The 24269-nt window shown below is 27.3% G+C and overlaps 1 protein-coding gene across 3 annotated transcripts in view; it reads left to right on the top strand.

Moving 5' to 3' along the window:
• Positions 1-1462: 1462 nt before the first annotated feature.
• LOC122269728 (G-protein coupled receptor dmsr-1) overlaps positions 1463-24269 on the top strand; it is a 108392-nt gene continuing 85585 nt past the window's right edge. For 2 of the 3 annotated variants that reach the window (XM_071179475.1, XM_043044155.2), the window contains exon 1: positions 1481-1774. The gene's annotated coding sequence lies outside the window, so the exon portion shown is untranslated. Of the gene's footprint in view, positions 1775-24269 lie in introns of all 3 variants that reach the window. The other variant, XM_071179474.1, reaches the window with a different exon arrangement.

Consider the following 24269-nt stretch of genomic DNA (forward strand, 5'->3'; position numbering starts at 1 on the left):
TAGTCAATAAAATTTATAATGATCATTATTTTCTATAAAGTAATTTTATTCAAGAAAAGAAACCCTCTTTTTTAATAAACCATTATGAAATACATATTCTATTATTATTGGAAAAGTTTGCTATACTAATTGATATTTTTAGTAGAAATGTTTTCTGAGAAGAAAACTTGAATTTATTACTGTGAATTTTTTTAATCATAATAATTATTCATTATATTCCGGCAGTGATTGGCGTGCAGTAAAAATTAGGATTAAAGTATTTGGATTAAAGTATTAGGATTAGAGTTGTGGTGTAACTACCACTACGATTATTAATCATAATTTCACTAGTATATAAAACATGCTAACTTGATTCGATCTTGAAGTTGAAGGTTGGCATTGTCTAATGGTCTTTTCCCTACATAGAATTAGCTTTAGGACTGAAATATTGAACTGACTGAATAATAGGATAGACTGAATATCACAGTGATATCAGGATAGTGATAAAACACAGGTATATCAGGATAGTGATAAAACTAACTGATCGACTGAAATATTAGGATTGAAATTTTGAATAAAAACAAACATTTTTTACTTTTGCATGAGTTTTCATGCTTTGCTCTGAATTAAAACTAGGTAATAAAATACATATTGATAAAAAATATGATCCATATGACCTATAGAATAGAATTGCTATTTGTTTTAAAAAATGGTAGTAATCAGTACTATTATTCGATTTATAATAGTATTATTCGAATTATAATAATATTATTTGATTTATAATATTATTCGATTCATTTTTAGTTCAGCTTGAATAGAATTGACAAATTTTAAAGTTTTCGTAATAAATAAATACCTTTTATCTTTTTTTTATTATTAAAGTGGCTGTATATCATACAAAGAAGTTTTTAAAATCAGTCAAAAGTTGTAAGTGTTAAATAATCAAAAATTATAAATGATATAAAAATAACACGCTGAAAATCCTGGTTGTAAATATGAGAAGTTTTTAAAATCAATCAAAAGTTGTAAATGTTAAATAATCAAAAATTATAAATGCTATAAAAATAACACGCTGAAAATCCTGGTCGTAAATATGAGGAGAAATTTCCTAGTTGGTTTGATATTGAATTAAAAATTTAACCCACACACTTATTAAAACCCTAGTTCTACTTCTAGAATTTAAAACTATCAGTAGAGAAATAACATTTCGTGTTTGGTTTATTTAAATGTATCTTGAATTGTAAATCAAATTTTAATTTATGTGAACATTAATATTTCGCCTCCATTTCTCAATTACTTTTAAAAATAAGTACAGATTTTTTGCATCTCAAATGTCGAGTACTACTACAGTATGATTTATTACTTCAAATATTTTCGTGAAATGCACAATCATCACAGCGCTTGGATTGAAGCGCAGCTCTTAGCGATTGGAGAAAGAAGCGATGGCAATGCCACCTGTCGGTGCGTAATGTAGGATTAGGATGAATGGAAAATGAAACACGGAAGAGTGAAGGAGTTAGAAAGAGATGGAACTATCAACAGGGTTCCATTTCTCTTTATTCCATCAGTCCAGATGGTCGCACTTTAATTTGCTCCAAAACATATTGGAACACTCCAAGTGAAATTTTGAGATTCAAAACGCTTATGTTTTTTTTTAAAATTAAAACTTAATTATATTAATTAAAGAGATTATTTAAAGATTAGTTTTTACATTTTGACATAATATTAAATGTTTTATTCCAATTACTTCAAATCTCCATTTATTTAATGAGATGATTGAAGATGATCATTCAAAGTAAGTAATTTAAAGGACAAAGTAATTTTTTATTTAAATAATAATATGTGTAATTTTGGTACAATTTCGAGCAATATATATAGAATTTTCAAATAGTGTGCTTCAGATTGAGCAGTAATAATAGCATATTATTAATATAAATTTTATAATATTGGTGTTAAAAATAATGAAATTAAAGTACTAAAAAGGTATAATCATAACTACTGGGGGTTTAAAGCGAACATTAAATTAAAAAGATAAAAAGGATAAAATTTATTATCCTACTTGCTCATTTTCTACAACAGAAATAAGACAACAAGAAGGAAATATTCAATAAACCATGGAAATAGTAAGCATAGAAATATGCAATATGGTATATATATGGTAATTTAATTTGGTTAAATGTTCATAACTGTCTGACTGAAAGGTATTTATCTTTAGTAAGTTTTTTTAAATATTGTAGAAATGACGTGAAATTAGTGTAAAAATTGCAATAATAGCATGGTACATTTTTTTGTATAAAAAATGTGATATGTAATTATGAATGTTTTAAAAGTTTGAAAATATATGCTTTAATAAATGTCTAAATTTAGTACGCTCTTAACCCTTTAGCGCAGAATTTTTATTAAAAATATTTTTCATACTTTTTTCATTATTGTAAATTCCTTTTGGTCAAAATCAGTGAAAAATATTATATTTAGCATTTTAATAAAATTATTATGGTTATAAAGTACAGCATGAAACACGTCGGCATCTTTTTCTGCGTTAAAGGTGAAATTTTTCAAACACGGCTCACTTCCAAACAATACTATTTCGAATTTGCACTTTTTTGCAGTCATTTAGATCGAAGAGAAAAATTTCATCGCAATTGAAATTTCTTCAATTTACAAAATAAGTTATCGATATACTTTTGAATAGGAATGAAAGAAAAAATTTCTAACTACTTTTTTTCGGATTTTATATTTTAGTATAAATGTAAATTAAATTATCTAACAGATTTTTTCAGTAACTGTTATACTGTTTTTTATAAATAAAAAATAGCAAAATACATTTTACTTGTAATTAAAGTATCAGAAAAGCATATATATATATATATATATATATATAATTTTTCCCACGTATGTTTGCACATCAAATAAGATCNTATATATATATATATATATATATATATATATTAGGGACACCGGTGTCCCATCTGCGTTAAAGGGTTGAACCGTTATTAATTCGTTTTTATTTGAAATGTGGTTTTATCTTTATGGAAGGTATTCTCTATGTTTATATATTTTCAAATATCAGGGAAAAAATATAAACAAATATAAAATAAATCAGTAATACTAATATGCCATAGATTTAAAAAAAATTTTTTTTTCTCTGAAATATTGTAACATGCTCAGAATTAGAAGAGAAACAAAAATTTTAAATCTAAAAACAATAAAATTCATGATTTGATTTTTACCTCGCAACTTATGTACTTTAATATTCTTTCTGATCAAGAAGTCAACAAACATACATTGCATTAAGAATGTACGTTTATATGTTTTCTTTATATTGCAGTATCAGGATTATTAAATGTAGTGAAAGTTCTAGGACGTTTCTATTTTTACTTTGAAATTTGATGAAAATTTTTACTGAAAAACGTATTTCGAAATTATTTTTCATAACGTAAAATAATAAGTAAAATATGAATTAGTATGAGACATAATTGGTTATGTAATTCATGTTTACACAATATATTTTACTCATTTTTTCTTTTTAAAATGTATTCTATTATTTTGCAAAAAATAATTTTTTAAAATAACTCATCAATCAAAATATTTGACTGTAAAACTATATTTCTTCATTTCTTTGATTTAATTTTTTGACGGTCATGTCCATAAGAAAGTGCCATTTCGAATTATTTCGAAAGTGCCATTTCGAATTATTTCGAAAGTGCCATTCTTTGCACAACAAAGTCAGTTTCTTATGCTATTTGATGGGAAAATGTTGTTAAGGGAACCTTTGGAGGATTTGATTAGCAATTTTGTTTAAGAGCCGGGTGTTTCTGTCAAGCCGATGTTAAATTGATCAACTTGGGCGTTTAATGTGAAACTATACAATCAATTTACAATGACTTCCTTTTGTTTCCAACATCTACTTTCTTCGAATTTTTATCCCATATTTTAGAAATTCTAAATTAGTCATTAATTTTGAAATATAAGAATTTTTTTTTGTCAAAATCCAGATTTTAAATGTAAATAAAATTTCAGAATATAAAATTAAGAGAAAAGAAAAAGAAATGTACACTTTAAAAACAAGAGTGTAAAGGAGATGAAAATTTTTGAAAATTGGTGCAATAAATCCTGAGAAAAACAACATTTTATGCTAAATTAAGCGATTATTCTAAAAGAAAAAAAGAAATTAAAAAGAAACATTTATTATTCCGCAAAGACTGAAACACTAGTGTACAAAAATAACTCTAGCAATCAAATCACCAATCAGAATTTAGTGATCTAAACGGACCAGGAATTTCATGGTCAAAAGCGAACATTCTAAAGCATTAATCTTTTTAGGTAAATAGAATGCTTTAGAAGTAATGATTACAATCTAATATCAAAGGAAGAAATGAAAGAGTTTTTTTATCTAACTCATCTATTTTATGATTACTTGGGAAAACTTCTCCTGAACAGTGGATTATTTGAGAACATTTTCCCTGAACATTGGATTATTCAGGAACATTTTTCCTGAACAGTGGATTATATGATAAACAATTTTTATGTTGTTGTTTCTAATGCCAGTTGCCAATGGCAGCAAGCCTGCTTGGCGAAACCAAGCGAATTTAAGGCAGAGGGTGCGTCTCTTGCTTTTAAGTGGCTCCATCTATGACGAAGAATACGACTTCAGTCACTCACACGTCACAGCCCGTTAATAGGGCCGATCCATTCACACATCCATTCAATTATCCACAAATTTTGACATGAACCAGTGAACTGTCAATCTCCAATTCAGACGTCCTAGATGTATAATTTGTTCAGGGAACATAGAAGACTTTGTAACCAGACAGATTTAACGTTGGTCAGTAATCATTTACTACACGGGGAGTCTTCGGCTTTCAGGGATCGAACTCACGACCTTTTGGACATGGGTTCAACGTCTTACAAACCAGGCTATCCCAACCAAAAAAAATTTTTTTTTACACATGGAATTTTGTAAATTTATTACATGGCGGAAATTTTTAAGTAGGGAATAATTTGAGGAAGTTGCTCTTGAACAGTAGATTATTTCAGAAAATTTCCGATAGAGGAATAAGTGGAATAAATCTCGTCTTGAACAATGAATAATTTGAGGAAAAGTCTTTTCATTTATTAGATCTTATTCTTCCAGCATTTTCTTTAATAATGCAGAAATATCCTCTTTAATAGATCTGATGAGATTCAATTATCTTGTACTTAAAATAACACATTTATTTCGCTAATAATCCGTATGTAAGAATTTTCCATTTTCATTAAAATATAATACACAAAACAGTTTTAAGTGCTTCTTTTCATCGAAAACAAAGAAAAAATAAATGCATGACAATTTTGATATTACTTTTTATCGAATTCACTTTGACTAAATGTTTACTTACTTTAATTGTTTTTAATCGAGGAAATATTTTTGAATTTATTATCGAAAAATTTCCTTTGTAATCTTGAATAATATTAAAGCACCACCATTTATAGGGATTAAATTTACGATTATTTTCGAACATTTGTTTATGTTTGTCTTCAAATATTTGTCAAAATATATTCAAGTACTAACAAATTTTAAGAAACATTATTACCCTTACTTATTTTAAAGTTGAAATTTTCTGCAACAAACGGACGTATACGGAAGTCAAACAAAAGCGCTAAAGCTAATCATTGTGTCATATTGTCTATTTCCATGTTTTTAATTTGCAAACAAAACTAAAGGTATTTGTTAAACATAAAGTGTTAAACATTTGTTCAACATATTGTGTCTTTGGTATGCAATATCTATTATGAGTAAGTTGTAAGAGGGAAAACACCAGCATGATAGTATCTAGAATTTATCTAGGAGGCTGCACCCCCTACTCGCTTAGCTGACCAAACCCAGTAATTTGTTCTTATTCATTAATGTTTACTTCTTAAACGTAAAAATCCCCTCCCCGAAATACTGAATATTTTTGCTTCAAAATATATAATTATTCTAATTTTATGTAAAAAAATTTTGTTTATGTGTTAACTGTAACGAAATAAATGATTGCATAGATTTGAAAAATAATCATCTGTACTTGGAAAAAAATAACCTCAGGAATGCAGATTTTGAGACTCAATAAAAAGGAATAAAATGCGAAGTTAATTTTACTTATTTTAGAGACTTAAAACAACTCCAATAGACAACGGATTTTTATTGCTATTTGTTAAGGTTTTTTTTATTATTAAAATTTTCACTATGAATTCTAAGATTTATGCCTGGCATCATGTAATCTTTCTCTTACATTTTTGATTAACATATACGTGAGTGAGAGATTATAAAACAAGGAAATAAAAATCTCTTAAGGGAAAAATGATTTTTCTACAACAATGGACCAAATAGTCAATATTTAAAACAAAGAAGCTGACATAAAATGCGAAAAAGGACTTAAATTTGCAATAACTTACAAACAAGCAAGAACTTCGAAAAAAAAATCTCGCAATATATATGATACAAAATGGCCCTATATACAAGTCAGATTTCAAATTTTCAGTTGTGCTTCAGCGGTCAGTCGAACAACCAACATGGTTTTCCGTTTCCAAAATTTTAACAGTTAATAATTCTTGTACTAATTGCCAAATCTGAAATTTCTTTATTTTGTCATACTCTGTATACATTTTTCTATACACCTCCGTAATTTCAATTTTCTAAGTTCAGTTTTTCTAAGTCTAAAATGCAGTGTAAAGTCAAAAAGAAGGGAGAAAAATCCTAAAAAAATTGCTTTTAAAGTAGCAATAACTTTTGAACAAATGATCAGAATTTTGATAAAAAGAATTCATTTAAGTTCGCTTAGCATGCAAAGTTCCAACTCTGTAGCTGCATTTCTGTGGCCTGTAGAGCGGCCCGTATAGTTATTTTCTCATCAAGTTTAACAGTTAAAATTCTCAAACAAACTAATCAAAGTTAAACTTTTTCATTCGGTAGTGATTCTTATATACTTTTCAGCACACCTTAGTAATTTCAAGTTTTAGTAATTATAGTTTAGTAATTTCAAGTCTTATAGTTTTCGCGCAGCAAAACAAAATGTAACATTAAGTCAAACACATGAAATACTGGAAATGTCGGCCTTACGATTTTTTAATATAAAAGAGATATCGAAAAAGGTTATGCTTTTTTACTTGATAAGTGCAAAATATTTTTTAAATAAAAGAGAAATGTTGATATTTGTTGAACGATTTTAACCGTTATATATATAACTTTTTTCAATAACATAGAATATATACGTTAGCCGTCCAAGTATTGTCAAAATGCCTGACAGGTGTGGTCTATGTATGACCATATTGCTCCAGCAGGAATAGTTTTCTATACTACATGAGCCAACGAAGGGTCGCGAAGCAATCCAGAAGGAATTCCGATTGGAAAGCTGTTCCGGATATTAGGAATTGATGAGAAGCAGGGGCGGTAGACCCATTTTCTTTATTAAACAGCTGTAATATTTTAACTTAAAGCTCATTCCCTGTTGGAATAAAAACAATATTGATCCAATCAATGCATAAGGAAAAGAAGTACAGACATCGTTTAAAAATTTCGAACGGGATTTCTCCTTTAAGGGTGTTTTTCCTATTTTTTTACTCAAGCAAAATTAAAAAGAAAGTGTGAGTGGCTGACACTCAGCAAAACATAATATATAAGACATTAAATTTACACAATAATTTTACTGTATTACCGAAAAGGGTTGACAGTTCTTTAAAAGAAATAAATATTTAAAACGTTAAAGAAAACAAATTAAACTTCTTTAAAATAACGATAATTTGGCGAAATATTTCCACCTAGATAAAAATCATCAAAGTAAATTAATAATTCCCAAAATTCGCTTATTGTTATGAACACTAACAATGCCGTGTTGAAGTAACTTATAAAATATTGAAAAATTTGATTTTAAAGGTTTATCCATTTTAGAAAATTGTTATTACTTATCAAAATGTATTTACTAATATTGTGAAAGAATTTGAGATAATTATTCACAGTTGTTGAAGTAACTGTTGAAGTAACTTATAAACTGAACTAACTTATTTGGAATTTGAGTTTAGTAACTTTTAAACTGTCGAAGTAACTTATAAAGTAACTTATAAAATATTGTAAAATTAGATTTTAGAAGTTTTTTTTTTAACTTGTAAATTTTAATTTTTTTTTTACTTGTAAAAATACATTTACTAATATTGTGAAAAAATTTGACAATTCATTCACAGATTATTGGGATATTTATTCTCTTTCACTTAACTGTTGAAGTAACTTATAAACTGAACTAACTTATTTGGAATTTGAGTTTAGTGACTTATAAACTGTTAACGTAAAGTAGCTTATAAAATATTGGAAAATTAGATTTTGAAAGCCTTTTTTTACTTGTAAATTTTATAATTATTTTACTTGTAAAAATATATTTACCAATATTGTGAAGGAATTTGACGTATTTATTCTCAGATTATTGGGATAATTATTCACAGTCACTTAATTGTTAAAGTAACTTATGAGCTGAACTAACTTATTTGAATTTAGTAACTTACAAACTGAAGTAACTTATAAACTGTAAGTAACTTATAAACTGTTGAAGTAAGTTATAAAGAAACTTATAAAGGGTTAACAAAATTAGATTTCAAATGTTTCTCCGTTTTAGAAAATTTTTGTCTCCTATAAAAATGCAGTTACTAACATTGTAAAAGAGTTTGAGATGGTTATTCATACTTATTCACTTATATAAAACTCTGCGTCTTCGTATTGACAGATTACCTTTTTTTTGAGTACATAGAAGACGCTGTCTAGATATGAACAAGATTGATCCTAATTGACAAGAAAAAAATTGCTTCAAACTCACAAGAATAAAGATAACATATAATTTGCTAAAAAGCATTATTTAATATAACGATAGGTTCGTCGAAAAATAGCATAATAAAACTAATAATATATGCGATTAGGTAGGCAAGTAAGCTTTAATGAATTAATGAGAGAGGTCGCTAGTAATACTTAACGGCATCGAGTACAACCTAACCACCTTCATATCTAATACGTCATTATTAAAATTTCAGTTTATAGCCTATTTTTGATTTTCAAAACTGTAAAAAGAAACTAGACAATGTAAAGTCATCGTTACCTTACATACCTTCCGTGCACTACTACTTTAACGTATTCCGCTACTTTTCCCTTATTGTTTGCTCTGATTTTTAGTGGTGCATATGTTTATTAAGAGTATAAATAAGTTTAAAATAATTCGTGAAAGAGGATATTACTTTAATATTAAATCATATCAGACCACAATCTAACCAACTTCATGTCAAAGTGTTATCATTTCAAACTTCAGTTTATTTTTTAATTTTTTTTAAATCTAAAATTGGCAGTAAACTAGGCAATTTAAAATTATTGTTACTTTATATACTTTCAGTGCACCCTTACTTTTACATAAACTTATGCTTTAATTCTCTGTTGAGAACAGTGAAATGTAGCCACCCAATTAGTTTTTTAATGTTTGAAAAATTTGAATTTGAATTTAATAACTATAATTATGCAGTCAAACCGCAAAATGAAAAAAAAAACATTTCTGCCTCGAAGGGATATATCAAAATATACTCGATACCTGAATTTTGCTCTACTCGGACTTAAAATTGGTAACGGCGGAACAGAACGAACAGAAGCAGGAAACAGAAGATAGCTAATAATTCAGAGTCGCAGTGGCTCAGGGGATAGAGCGTTCACTTCTAAATATGTGCCATAGATTCGAATCCTATAGGTAGTTGGTTGATACGAATTCTGTTCTCGGCTCACACTGACAACGTTTCTGACGTAAAATATCATGAGTTAGTGTCCCCTTGCTGTCGAGTTAGCCATGAGAGTTTTTCCTCTTCTTGTAACGCAAATGCTGGGTGACTTCTATCAAAAGTCCTCCACGAATACACGAGTTTGTTCCAATGCTTGATCCGGGAGTTCCCTTGTCTTCTGTGTTAGGTTCAAAAGTAGAAGGCTACGTAGTTGAGTACTGATATTCGTAAATTGAGAATTGAGTCAGCTGTTCCACACAGATTATAAAAAAATAGCTTTAGCTGAAAATTGTTTAAAATAACAACGCGAAGGAACAACGCATTTGGTTGCTTTTTAGCTTAATTGTACCACTTCTATATTTCGTGTAAAATTGACTTCTGTTGGTCAGAAAAAGCCTCCCAAATCATGCAATTTATTGCTATATATTTTTTTCTTTAATGAAATTTGCAAACATTTTTTGTTACTATTTTCTTGAAGCATGAGGCTTATACTGTTTGTACCAACAAGTGCACGATTGCCTGCACTTTGATGACGAAATTGAGCACCATATTGGTCAACTTCTATTAAATTTATGCTAAACACTTATTGAAAATTATGACAAAACGAGAGCGTATATTACATCAAAGCATCTCCAATGCACGAACCTATATATTGCTTATTTTAAAATCCAATGAAGTTTTTTTTATATTAAAACCTAAATTATTTTTCTGACCAGAATTAATTTTGGACATTCTCTGATTTTTCACTTAAATCTAAATACATTGTTTCTCCCTTAAAATTATACTTTATTTTAGAATACATTTATATCACATATTACTCTTCACATATTAAATTCTTCAAATGACTTTTGATTGTGCGTATAAGCAGCAGAAGTTTTGCGATTTTTTAATTAAATTCCCTTTTCATCAAATTCTTTGTGCTCCAGTAATCCAATCATTTGTTGTGTGAATGAAGCAGATTTCGATATTGGCTGATTTCCTTTTTCTTTCGAGAATATGAAGTTTCTTCAAATCGGCTTAACTTTTGAGCATAGGGAGTTGGATTAAGATAAATATTTGAAAATTATTTTTAGAGTAGAGGGAAGGAATTTTAAGACTGTAGCCTTGCTGAGTTTCTTTTAATTCTGAAAATCAATTATTCTTATCAAATCATGAGTTTATTAATGACAGATATATTTGCAGCTAGAAGAGGAGTGTATCAAAAGATAAATTAATGATTGAGAGCTTCTGTCTTGATTTTTTTTTGTAACTTTAAAATAAATTTAATTATGAACTTCTCGTGGCACGCTGATCTAATTTTATTCCCAAACCTGTCGGATACTTGGGCAAGTAGCTCTTAGAACGCTGACAATATATTGAAATATTGAAGCTTGAGTCTATACTTCAGAATGAATACGTGATGTCAGAAATTTACTAAAAATTTATTTACACTTTAACTACCTATTTTTACTAAAAAAATATTTAAATTCATACGGATATTATGTCGGTGTGCTTATTTTAAATAGGCAAGAAGAAAACAATGTATAGAAGTGTGATAAAAATATTCAAGCTCAAAACAATAACTAAACAATACTATAACAACAAAAACAACTCAGAGAAATACCTATTTAAATCGTAATTTTAATTGGTGATTCATGCATACTTATAAATTTTATACTTTAGTTATAAGGTTCACCTATTAATAAGTTATACGATTATTAGGCTCACCTATTAATAAGTTATAAGATTATTAGGCTCACCTATAAATAAGTTATAAGATTATTAGGCTCACCTATTAATAAGTTATAAGATTATTAGGCTCACTTAATTTAGTTATAAGGTTATTAGGTTCACCTATTTCAGAGAAATACATATTTAAATCGTAATTTTAATCGGTGATTTATGCATATTTATAAATTTTGTAATTTAGTTATAAGGTTTACCTATTAATAAGTTATAAGATTATTAGGCTCACCTATTTTAGTAATACGGTTATTAGGTTCTCATATTTTGGATAAATATTAAAAAGTAAATAAATTTAGGATTACCCCGATTATACGACACCAGTTTATATACTAGATAACCGATTATCCGATATGCCTGAAATTCAAACGTGTCAGATAATCGATGGACATTTTTAAGTCTGCTTTTATTTATTTATTTTATAACTGTTGTAGTAACTATAATATAGTATTTGGATGACAAGACATCTAGTAAAGGTGAAAGTTGGGGACCGAATGCACTTAAACACGCTGCATAAGGGATGACGGATAACCGATGTGCCGTATGATTGAACATCAGATTATCGATGTTCTACTGTAAATAATCGATCAAAAATTAAACTAATTGTCTTGAATGAAATTCCTGTATCTTTTTATTCCTTCAAATAAACTACCCATTTTCGTAGACGATCCTAAAAAACCCATATATCAAATTTTAAAAAGTTTATAAAAAATTTGCCTCATTTTTTTAATAAAAATTTTTTAATACAGAGGCGTCAAAAAAGAGTCTTTTTCCCAACAAAGAATAGAAGAAGTGATACTAATTAAATATAATTAAGATTATACTTCAAATAACTAGTTTAATGAATAGCATTTATTTTTGGATTAAGGAGTTAATTCAAGCGAACATTTATATATGTGATATTTAAGTGACATTAATCCCTAGAAATTTTATTAGCTGTCATGATTTTTTTTTCTCATCAGCTAAACTGTCTTTCTGATAATGAAAAGCCTTTCAAGCATGGCATGTTTACCTTCTATAAATAGATTGGATGAATATAGAATGAAATGAGTTATTGTACGTAAACATGAGCTTTTTACGAATTTACGTCGACTCAATTGTTTATTTATTCTCTTTTTGTTCGTAATGTATTCTTGATATTTCTAATGTTTTTAATATATATTTCTCTGATTACATTAGTTACTATAAAAAGGAATAATAATAGTTCTGCAATTATTTTAATTTACTTTCATCAACGCTGAAATGCTTTATTTTGTGTTGCAATTTTTAAAAACTCGTTTTTATTTTTCTGAAGGAAACATTAAAAAATCCTGAATTATATAAAAAAAAATCTTAGGAATAAAATATTTAATATATTTTTAGAAGTTTACAACACCAGGTCATAAAACTAAATATTGCACTAAATGCACTAAAATTGACTCAAGAACGCTAAATATAAAATCAAAGAAATCGAGTAAATATTTTCATTTATTTACACAAAAATTGAAATGCTTTATTTCCTGTAGTGATAGTTAAGTTTAATTTAGGTAACTAAAACTTGTCTTGGAAACAATGAAAGTGTTCAGAAACATTTCAAAAGTTTATCTTGCCAAATCATAGAACTGAATGTTGTGCTAAATGTACTAAAAATGTCTCTGGTACACAAAATATGGAAAAATGTCAAAAATATCAAATATATTTTATTATTTTCCAAATCCATTGAAATAGTCTTTTCCCTGAAGCAATTGTTAAAAAATTGCATTTAAGTTTCCGTAACTTGAGCTAGAAGCAAAAAGAAAAAATAGTTTAACTGTCACTAAAATTTGCCTGCTCACAAGCATTAGATTGATCAGAAATGCATGCTAAACGGGAAAATATAGACTGTTTTTAAAAATTTATAACAGAAAAATGATTAAGTTAAAAAAATAACAAACACAACTCTTACAGCAGAAAATTTATGCGACTGAAAATAAAATTTCCTCCCCAAAGTTCCTGTTTTAGTTCAAAAACTTTCAAATATTGCCATGAGTAAAGAAAAAATCATTCGCATTTCGTAATACAATTTTTTCAAACTTTTTCTATAAATGAATATCAAAACATGATATTTTCGAAATACCCATCATAAGCCTTAATCACACGTCGTAATCGGATGACGAAATTTGCATTTATAAAAGTGCAAGAGAAAAAACGAAAAACCAAACTATCAGCAAATTTTTGTACTAATTTTGTTGCTAAGAACTTATGGTTTGTTACATGAATTTGAAGCAAGTTTTTTGCTTAAACCTTAACAGTTTTCTTAATATAAATTTATGATAGTATAATTTAAAATACCATGCAGCCTCCAATAGCTCAAGATTTTGAGAATATTTTGAACAGTACAGATCATAAACCATCAGACTAAAAAGCGCAAAATACATTAATTTTTTTCCCCCAATGGAATTAGAAAAATAAGGCTGTACTCGTACGATTGAAATGCAAGTTAAATTAATATAGAAGTGAAAAAAAAGTGTTTAATTGTAAACATCTAATAAAATTATTAGCTTGGTTTTGCAGTTGAAAGAAATTATTCGAGTTATTATGAAGAAATTATTATATAATTAATTAGAATTATCATTTTTGAAATAATTATTAGTTATTTGAAGAAGAGGGCAGTTTATTAATGTTTCCTTTTATATTGAAGATTTTACCAAACTCAATAAATTCCACTTAAATCAAGTTTTCTTTGACCTTTTTGGATTTTACTTAAACAATTATGTTATTAATTCATTTTAACTCACGTGTTCAAATATATTTCTTTTAGTATACATAAAATGAGGAAATTATCAAACTAATATTTACCTTCACAAACCATCAGAATGATTTTAAAATAATCTGAACTATTATTGTTAGTTTTTTTTTGCAAAGAGACATTTTAGAAACGTATAGAAGTTGTCAAAAATTATGGCAATGAAAAGAAATTTTCAGAAGTATACGAAAACATTTCTGAAACGTCTTGAAATTTTCGTTGTCTGTTACGTTTTAAAGAAACTTTTCTCAAATATAAATGAAATGTGTTGAGTAAAACTATCATTTTGTCAAAACGTTTCTTTTTTGCCGTAAAAGTATTAAGTATCAATTTAATATTTACTGCCAAAAGCTATTGAAACGGTTACGAGATACTTTGAAATATTATTGTTACTATTTTTATTCTGAGTCCTTTCAGAAACATAAGTAGTGGGTCTCAATAATTTTAATTAAGAAAAGTGCATTCCTGAAATAAACGAACGCGTTTCTGAAACGTCTTGAAATTTTATTTGTCTCTTACATTACGTTTTAAATAAATTTTTCTCAAATATAAATGAAATGTCTTGAGTGAAGCTATCATTTTGTCAAAACGTTTCTTTTTTGCCGTAAAAGTATTAAGTATCAATTTAATATTTACTGTCAAAAGCTATTGAAACGGTTACGAGATACTTTGAAATATTATTGTTACCATTTTTATTCTGAGTCCTTTCAGAAACATAAGTAGTGGGTCTCAATAATTTTAACAAAGAAAAGTGCTTTCCTGAAGTAAATAGAAGCGTTTTTGAAACGTCTAGAAATTTTCTTTGCCTGTTACATTACGTTTTAAAGAAACCTTTCTTAAATATAAATGAAATGTCTTGAGTACAACTATCTTTTTCTTTGTTCCATTAACGTTTTAACTTTTTGAGATATAATTGCGATATTTCGTGTTAAAGCCAACGGTTTTGTTTCTGAAAACGTTCCAATTTGACTGTGTATATATGATGTATGTTTAAATTTATAAATAACATTTAAATTTTCACGAGCAACCTCGGAAAAAAATTAACTAGCTTACTTCGTAATGAAAGCATTTACCACTTAGCGGAAGATAAATGAAAGCCAAACTTACACTCAAAGTCTTCTGTTTTTTTAAGACCACTAGAGATCTAAATTACTCTATTCTCTATAACTTAAAAGAAAGTAATTAAAATTTTCGTTTTGAAGTAATTTTCTATTTTCAAGAAAAGTGTGAAGTCACGAATGCGTATTTACTAAGAAACCGAATTAAAACAACCAGCTATTTAGTTAAATATTTAATACTTACTGTGAACTTGAGTCATTAATTTTTCACAATATTTCAGGTATTCTTTGCACAAAAAATATTACAACTATTTGTCCCAACTCTAGACTGTGATTGATATGTAATTGTTCTATCCGCTAATAAACCAAGTTTGTTTATTAAAGTTTTTTTTTTCCCAGCATATAGTTAATTATACATTTCGCGTATTCTTGTGTTAATTTTTCATAAATGTTATATTAACGCTTTTTCTTAGTAAAGAATATCGCATTGTATAGCAGAGAAAGAAAGAAGAATATTTAAGTACGGAAATGCAAATTTTTATATTCATGCCTTTTTTTCATATAAAGTTAATTAATTACATATTTTTATAGGACTCATTACAATAGTTGATTTAGAAAACGTGACAATAGTGTTTTATTGATGATTGTTTTTTATCGTTAATTTAAAAAAATTCCTTTAAGGAATATGGTTTATTTAAACTTTCTAAGATCACGCTAAGATCATTCATAATTATTATAATTATAATCATCGACTAAGATCATTCCTTATGTGTTAGGATATCGTCCTGATCTTTGATGTATCATAACTCAACAAAGCTAACATAAACTAAGTTAGCAACCACAACCAGATATACACGGACAGCGACTAAGATCATCGATATAATGCAAGGAAATTGAATTGTCCTTATAAATCTATTATTATAAAAATGCAATAATGCGATACGTGATAGCAAAATTAAATCATGAACTTTAGGGTAGAAAAATAAAAAGAAGCATCTAATGAGTGTGATTTGTTAATTCATACGTTATATTAGGATTCGAATCAGAGAAGCCGCCTCCGAAGCAAACATATCAGCCTCTAGACTATATCGTGATGCTCAGTATATTGTTATATATATAAAGGTTTTAAAAACAACAGATTTAAGATAACATAGATTTGTATCAGTGCTCGTTGCCTCCACAAGTTTCAACAATTTTCAACCTTTTTTTTCAACAATTTTAAAATTTTTTTCCAACTATTTTCATCTTTTTTTCCCAACAATTTTTACCTTTTTTTAAGCAATTTTTACCCTTTTTTTTCAACAATTTTCACCCTTTTTTTCAACAATTTTTATTTGTGCTTTTTGCCTCCACAAGTTTCAACCTTTTTTCAACCATTTTCAGCCTTTTTTTTCAACAATTTCCAACCATTTTTTCCCAACAATTTTCAATTTTTTCCCAAACCTTTTCATCTCTTTTTTTCAACAATTCTTACCCTTTTTTTCAACAATATTTTAACGTTTTTTTTCAACAATTTTCAACCTTCTAGCTTTATTGAAAAATTCAAAGCATGCCATCACTATTTTGGGTGTTCAGGTAGTTTTTTTTTCTTCCGATATACAAAAATTGAAAGACATAGAAATTTGAAATTATTCTAAAAAGTTTGCGTAAAAAAATGCACGAAGAATAATATGTAATAATAATAAAAATTAACACTAAAAATAGTTCAAAAATAAACTTTAAACTTGTAATAAAAAATACCACACGGACCGCTCTGTAGCTGGAAGAAATGTTGAAGTTCGATGAAACTGCAGTTTTGAAATTCAATCGAGATGAAAGGGACATTTTTATTCTTGAGTTTAAAGCCAGTTTTTTTTTCTTCCAAATTACAATTTCGAAAAATAATGCAATTTTAAGTAATTTTCATTTGAAAATGTTTTACTTTTTTACTTAAATAACAATTATTTCTCCATTGCAAGAAAACTTATTTATCTCTCGAGTTCACCATATGTCGAGAACGCCATATCTCGATTCGCAAAAAGTGAAATTAACATTATGGGGTCCAAATTTTGGATCATTCTCTTGACCGAACTATGGGGACCATATTTCCCAGATTGCGGCTATCCCTATATTTTAGCGATCAGCAATCCAAATCTGTCGAAAAATAGTTATGTGTATTTAGAGAAAGTTCGTTTTTGTTCATAATTTCGTAACTTAAGATATCGTCTGCACTAATTAATTAGAATATTTGAGGTTACCCCCCTTGAACCATTAAGTTTGAGTCCTAGAACGTGAAGATGCGGTCATTAGATCAAAAGTTTTTCAGGGTGGTCCGTTTTCTTAACGCACTGTACATAAAAGTATAGTAATTATATATTTCATAAAAAAATGAACTTCTTCAAATTATTTTTGAAAAATATTTATTTTTATGTAAAAAAAATTAGATCGCGAAGTCAGGAGGTGACGCTTTCTAGCTGATTCGAGTTAAGTAAAAAAGAAAGAAAATGCATAATTTTTCTATAGGTTGTTTATTTTTTTTTAAATTTTGCTAATTATTTATTTGTTGATTTTTTTAATTATCTTATTATAATATTTTAAATGTAAAAATAAAATTTGCGTTTATTTTACAAAAACTAAGGTTTTTCTGAAGTAAAGCCACAAAACAAAACTATTTAAATTAAATAAAAAAAATTTAAAAAACTTTTCTTCATCACACTGTGTTAATCTTATTATATTTTTAAATTTTTTTTTTCTTCCAAAATCCATTTACGCTTGCTTTTCTGTACTTAAATCTTAAATATATTTTCACCATAAATTGATTATTCACCAACGTATAAGGTAATAACTCAATTACACTATAATAGTGACATTATAATGCATTAGTTATTCAGGAACTCATTTCGTTAAAGTAATAAGACAAAAAAAGACGAAAATTGAAACATATATGATACATTCGACAAAGGAGTGGAAAGTGATGTAATTGATGTTGGAAGCCATTTCTTAGGGAAAGGCCAAAGGAAAAGCGATGTTATATTCTGGAGGTTGATGTAATTGCAACACGCAAACTTCTTAATCGTCTTACATCTAGTACTGATATGTTAGTAGACAGAATTAATGGTATCGCTTACATGGCTTAGAAAAGCGTTGAGTTAACGGAAGCCATCGATAAATAACTAATGACATCCGATCTCTGAACTAAGTTAAAGACAAACTTCTTTATCTTCACTCTGGTTTATCCCTCGTGTTTACATTAATTGCTACATTATATAAATTTTATGAGGTTCGATAATTGCCTTGTAATTTGATGACGTAATGAGATTGGATTTTAATGAATTGAATATTTATTTTACGCTTGCGCTAGAAAATTATACCTTAGCTATTTATTTATTCATTGTATTTTTCACGTTTTTGACTTTTTTTTTCTTCTTCAGTTTTTGTAAGGTAACTATTCAGAATCTTGTGAATAATGTCTAGTTTGCAAATCCGAAAAAGTAATATATAATTCTTTAAGAAAACCTGACAAATATTCCTGGGTTTTACGGAAATGTAAAATATTAGTGGTGTCATAATTGATTTGTTTTAAACTGCATCAACCCCGTAAACTGTAAAATTTTTTAGTGTATCTCTGCACCAAAACTGGAGGCCACTACTGTTGTTGTTGTTTCTAATACCACTTGCCAATCAGCAAGCATGCTTGGTGAAGCCAAACCAATTTGAAGCCGACGGTGCGTTTCTTGTTTTTCAGTGGCGACATCTAATGCCAAGATTCTGAATTCAACCACAGATACACATGTCACAACTCTTTTATAGTTTGGACCTAATCATACGTGCATCCATTCATACACAGATCGTAATTTTTACCTGAACCAAGGAATGACCAATCTCCAATTCAGTACCCCCAGAGGTTTGATTTGCTGGGCACGGAGGAAACTACTATACATCAGAAGTGATGCTCTGAATTATCTTAGAGAAAATAGTAGTTGCCACTATTTTTGGTACACTTACATTTTATTAGAATAAGATATGATGTATATAAGAATTCGTAAATTTTTTTTTTTTTTGAAATATCGTTTAAAGTAAGAACAATTATTTCTGAATATGTACGCCCCAAAAAAAATCTTAAAATAAAATTATTTCTTAGAATTAGAGAATATTGAAGAAATTTTGAACTGGGTATTACAGAACAGAAGACAATTGGATGTAATTGCTATAAAAATATTTAAGAAACTGACAAAAATCTAATAATTAAGAAATAATTATCCTTATTTCCTTAAAAAATATCTATTCTTATTATTATCTTAATTTTATAATTATTGTTTCAGACTTAAGTTAATTTTAAGTTAATGTTAATGTTATGTTAATGTTATGTTAATGTTATGTTAATGTTACGTTAATGTTACGTTAATGTTACGTTAATGTTATGTTAATGTTATGTTAATGTTATGTTAATGTTATGTTAATGTTATGTTAATGTTAAGTTGATGTTAAGTTAATTTTAACTTAATATCAAAATAGTAATATATAAATATTTTCTTCAGAATTAATAATACGTTCAATCAATCATAAAATATGTTAAAGGTATTCTGAAAATATATTCTTTAAAATACGGGGAAACTCAAAACAAAATTTTTTCTTACTTTCCTTAGTGGGAAAAACTTTTGCGAGTTGTGCTTATCATGAGATTTATGTTAAATAAAAGTATAATATCATAAAAAAACGTTATAGCTCTGAGATCATAAAAACCATTAACGTAATGGTTCGAGACCTCGCCATCAAAGGAAGAAAAAATTTGTAATTTTTTTTTATCAAAGAATAGTGCAAGTTTATCAAAACTAATTTTTCTTTTTGAATAAATTATGCACCTCTAAATATTTTCAAACTTTTTCAGACGCAGTAATTTTTATGAGAAATATTTTATGTTTTAAAATTCCAGACATCCATTTTTAAACATCATGGAGAGCATGTATGAAAACGTTATAAAAATATCAATGTTTTCATGAACTTAAGCTTTCTTATTTCCATATTAAAAGTTATTTTTAATAATTTTTTTTTTTAAATTCAGTTAAATTAACATTGCGAAATAGAATAAAATATTTAAAAATGTTTTTCAAGTCGACTGAAAAAAAAATAATTTTATTTTTTGAAAGATCTAAAAACGTTTTCGTAAGTGTGGTGGAAATTTTCTTTGTTGAAAGAAAATACTCTGAAAGTGATGTGTCTTACTTGGAATAATGCGCCTTGCTTGCTGACAAAAACAAAGTTTTCTTCATTTTAGTCTGATTGAAAAACAGATTTTTTTAAAAATATTTCCTTTCTTTTCTTATTTCTTCATTTTAGTTTTGAGTCTGTGAGTTTATTTCCAAAAGATGTCGAAGTTTCAAGTAGTGGTAAATTCTATATAGCGATATAAAGGAGATAAAAGTTCTAGTATTTAGAAATAAAAAAGCTAAGTAAATTCTGTTAAGAAAATAAAGGGTGACCAAAACATTTAGCTATAGATATGTGATATAAATTCTATTTATCAGTTAAAGGATATATAAATTATATTTATCGATAAAAAAGTGATATCAATTTTATTTGCAGATTAAAAATACATATAAATTCTGCTTAGCGATTAAAATGTGATATTCCGCTAGAAGCGATTAAGAAATGATTGATACTTGTACTGTTATCCAGCAAAGGGCTCAATCGAAAATTTAAGCACCCCAGCTAGTTGGTAAGAGATAAAAAGTTTTATTGACAATTAATTCGGGGGTGATAAATTCCGTTTTTAGTGGTAATGAAGCCGATTGAAACGTTCTCATCATGGACGGAGCTTCATTAAGTTTCAGTTCTCTAGTTAGTCGGAAAATGCCGAAATTTGATTACATTTTCCTCCCTCACAGGCATGAAATAAACTAAAAAAATTCTAGTAATATTTGAAAATCAAATAATGGAAGTAAAAAAATACACACCGGTACGGCACCAGTATATACTAATAGTAGTATATACTAATACAGTCTGCCTAATGAAAGAACTCCTCACTCCAGTTCTTTAGAGCAGTGTCTGTGACTATATCTACGAGGCTAAACTGTTTCAAGTAGAATGTGAGGTAAATATTTCGAGCAAGTTTTGACTCCAGTTGGCAAGGGAATAATTAACATCCCCCCTCTTTCCAATGAGCTTGTTCTTGTTTCCATAACAACAAACATCCGTTGTAAAAATGGAGAAGAAGACAAAGCAGCCATTCATATAGATTTTTATATTTTACCTTGATGGTGTCACGCTGTAACAGTGAACGATCGTAGATTTTTTTAAATATTCATAACACATTGTAAGAAATTTTTCGAATAAAGAAATTATTATACATGTTTGCTTAGAAATTAGGAATTTCGAACCACTTTGAAGCATATTACGGATCAAATTTGCATTAACTTCAGTAATGTGTTAATTGCAAAATATTGTAAAAATTACTCCTTTTTGAACTTGTTCATACGATAGAGTCATTCTAGTCGAACAAAAATATAGTTATATTTAATACTTTAGAAAGGTTACAGCAAATTTAAACGAGAAAGGTTTAAAAAACCGATTCTACAGCAAAGACTACGAGTGCAAAAATTATAAAACTAAAATTGCATTAAGTTTAAAAAAATATTTTGTATTTTATGCTTAGTACGCTTTGAGAAAGAAATGTATTACAATAACATTGATCCAAAATGTAACATTTTTAATAACTTGTAGTGCAAACTTATTACCACATTAATAAGGTGCAAATTAAGCAATGTTTCCGTTAAACGTTACGAATTTCAAGAATAAAGACTAAGATTGTGTACTTTATCAAGAATAAGACTCTAAATATCAAGAATAAGACTCTATAAGATTGTGCACTTTAATATTGTATTATAATATGGACCACGTTGAACAATAATATGGTACGGGAAATCCATGACAGATTATAGTTCAATTTGTTTCGAAATTTTACACCGTGTATACTATGCAAAGAGTTTTTGTTTGCTTTTTAATCGTCTTTTTTCTTCAGTTTGAAATTTTTCCTTATGTTTTTCCTTATATTATATAAGTTATTTATATTATATAGGTTTCTTATATTATATAAGTAATAATGTATTAAGTTTTTAACTGTTTTTACACTATATAGCGTTTCCTCTAAGATAGAAAGGAATTTTAACATCAATTTATAGAATAATGAAATAGGATTTAAATTTTTATGTTATTTTTTTACCCAAAAGTTTATATTTATTTTTATTTCAAGAAAATAAATCAGATGAAAAATAATATGAAAAGGAAGAATAATTTTCATCCAACATCAGTTTCTGAAACCCAAAAGCTCACCTTTAAGGGAAAGAGAATAATGAATTGTTCAACAATTCTAAAGAAATAAAAAAAGCAATTAAACGTGATTCTTTTTGTATTTAATTTTCTTCAATCTTGACGACTTTTTCTTTTTTTTTTAGTAGAATCTTACAAATAACCTTGTTATGAGGATATTATTGTTATGCCTTTTAGTAAAATGCTATTTAGATGTGAAAGAAAAAGAAATCCGTATTAGAGCAATTTTATTTGCTTTTTATTGCAAGGGATTAATATATTAGATAATGCTAAATCCTGTCTAGTCACGAAAGGAATGCAAATCTATATCGTTATAAAATAGTTAGTTCAGTCCCTAAAGTAATTTCCAGAGTTAACAAGCAACTATAGCTTTGAAAATTTAATAGCGGCACGTATTATGATGAATACTAATAAGTTAAAAAATTACATTACGTTTAAAGAAAAAATGCCAATTTTGAAAGTTAATATTGTCAATTCGTGTTTCGAAAATAATGATTACTTTCCAGTGATGTGGAAAATTTTATTATTTTTCTGAAATGTGGCTTCTTTTACGACAAAAATGCTAATTTTTGCTCCAGAAAATTTTTTTTTTGACAAAATTATCATATTTGTTTTCTTATTTTCTTAAAACTGAATCATAAGCTCTATCGCTCAAACACGTATAATAATTCTTACATTGTCTTACATTTTACAATTTCTACATTACTTCAGAAATTCGAAATTTCTACATTTTTCTCTAAAATCTATCATAATATCTATATTCTCTTAATCTTTATTCTCTAAATATTATATCATAATCCAGTAGTATAATTTGCAATTTTTCTGAAAATTATTTCTCTGAAATATGCTTCTTCTCATTGAAACATCCTTATTTTCTGTTTTAGAAAATGTTTATTTTAAAAAATGTTTTATTAGTCTTACATTTTCTTTATTCCCTAAAAACGTATAAGTTCCTTTAAATTCTCTCCAAATGCATCCACTTTCAACATTATTTCAATGCATCAGCATTTCTAAATTATTCAAAAGTTTTTTTTATAATTCCTTATTACTTAAAAAAATTATTACAATTTCAATATTCTCTCGAATTTCTATCATAATTTTTGTAATCGCTTAATGTTTTATTCCTATATTTAATTGAAAATCTTTTATTCTTTAATTCTCTCAAAATCGTATCATAATTTCTACATTATGCCAGAAATTCTTTCTTTAATATTCCTTATTATTTTATAATATTATAATAAGAATTTCCTTATTATATTAAAAATGGTATATGCCTGTAATATTTTAAAAACGTGTAAAAAATTTCTCAATTCCTTTGGTAATATTTTATTTATATACACCCAAAAATCTAACAATATTTCTTTATTTTTTCTACAATATGTTTCTTATAACACCATCTTAGAAGCACTTTATTTTATTTTATCGCACAATTTTGGTTTCTTGTCTGGGGAAGCTTAAGTTGTTTAATTGCTAGTCAGTCATCATATCCCGGCCTCTGGAAATTAAATCCTGGTTGCAAAAGTAATTTGATGTAAGCTAATCCATGTATTGATTAGAAAACGGCAGTCGCACCCCTAGAACCAGTGGTTTGAGTGCCCCCGTTGATTAATTAAAAGTTCGACTTAAAAATTAGGGATTTAATTTTAATTGGTCCTTTTTGCATTAATTCAGAGATGCCAACTTGC

Source organism: Parasteatoda tepidariorum, chromosome 4, assembly GCF_043381705.1.
Source record: "Parasteatoda tepidariorum isolate YZ-2023 chromosome 4, CAS_Ptep_4.0, whole genome shotgun sequence".
Lineage (NCBI taxonomy): Eukaryota > Metazoa > Arthropoda > Arachnida > Araneae > Theridiidae > Parasteatoda > Parasteatoda tepidariorum.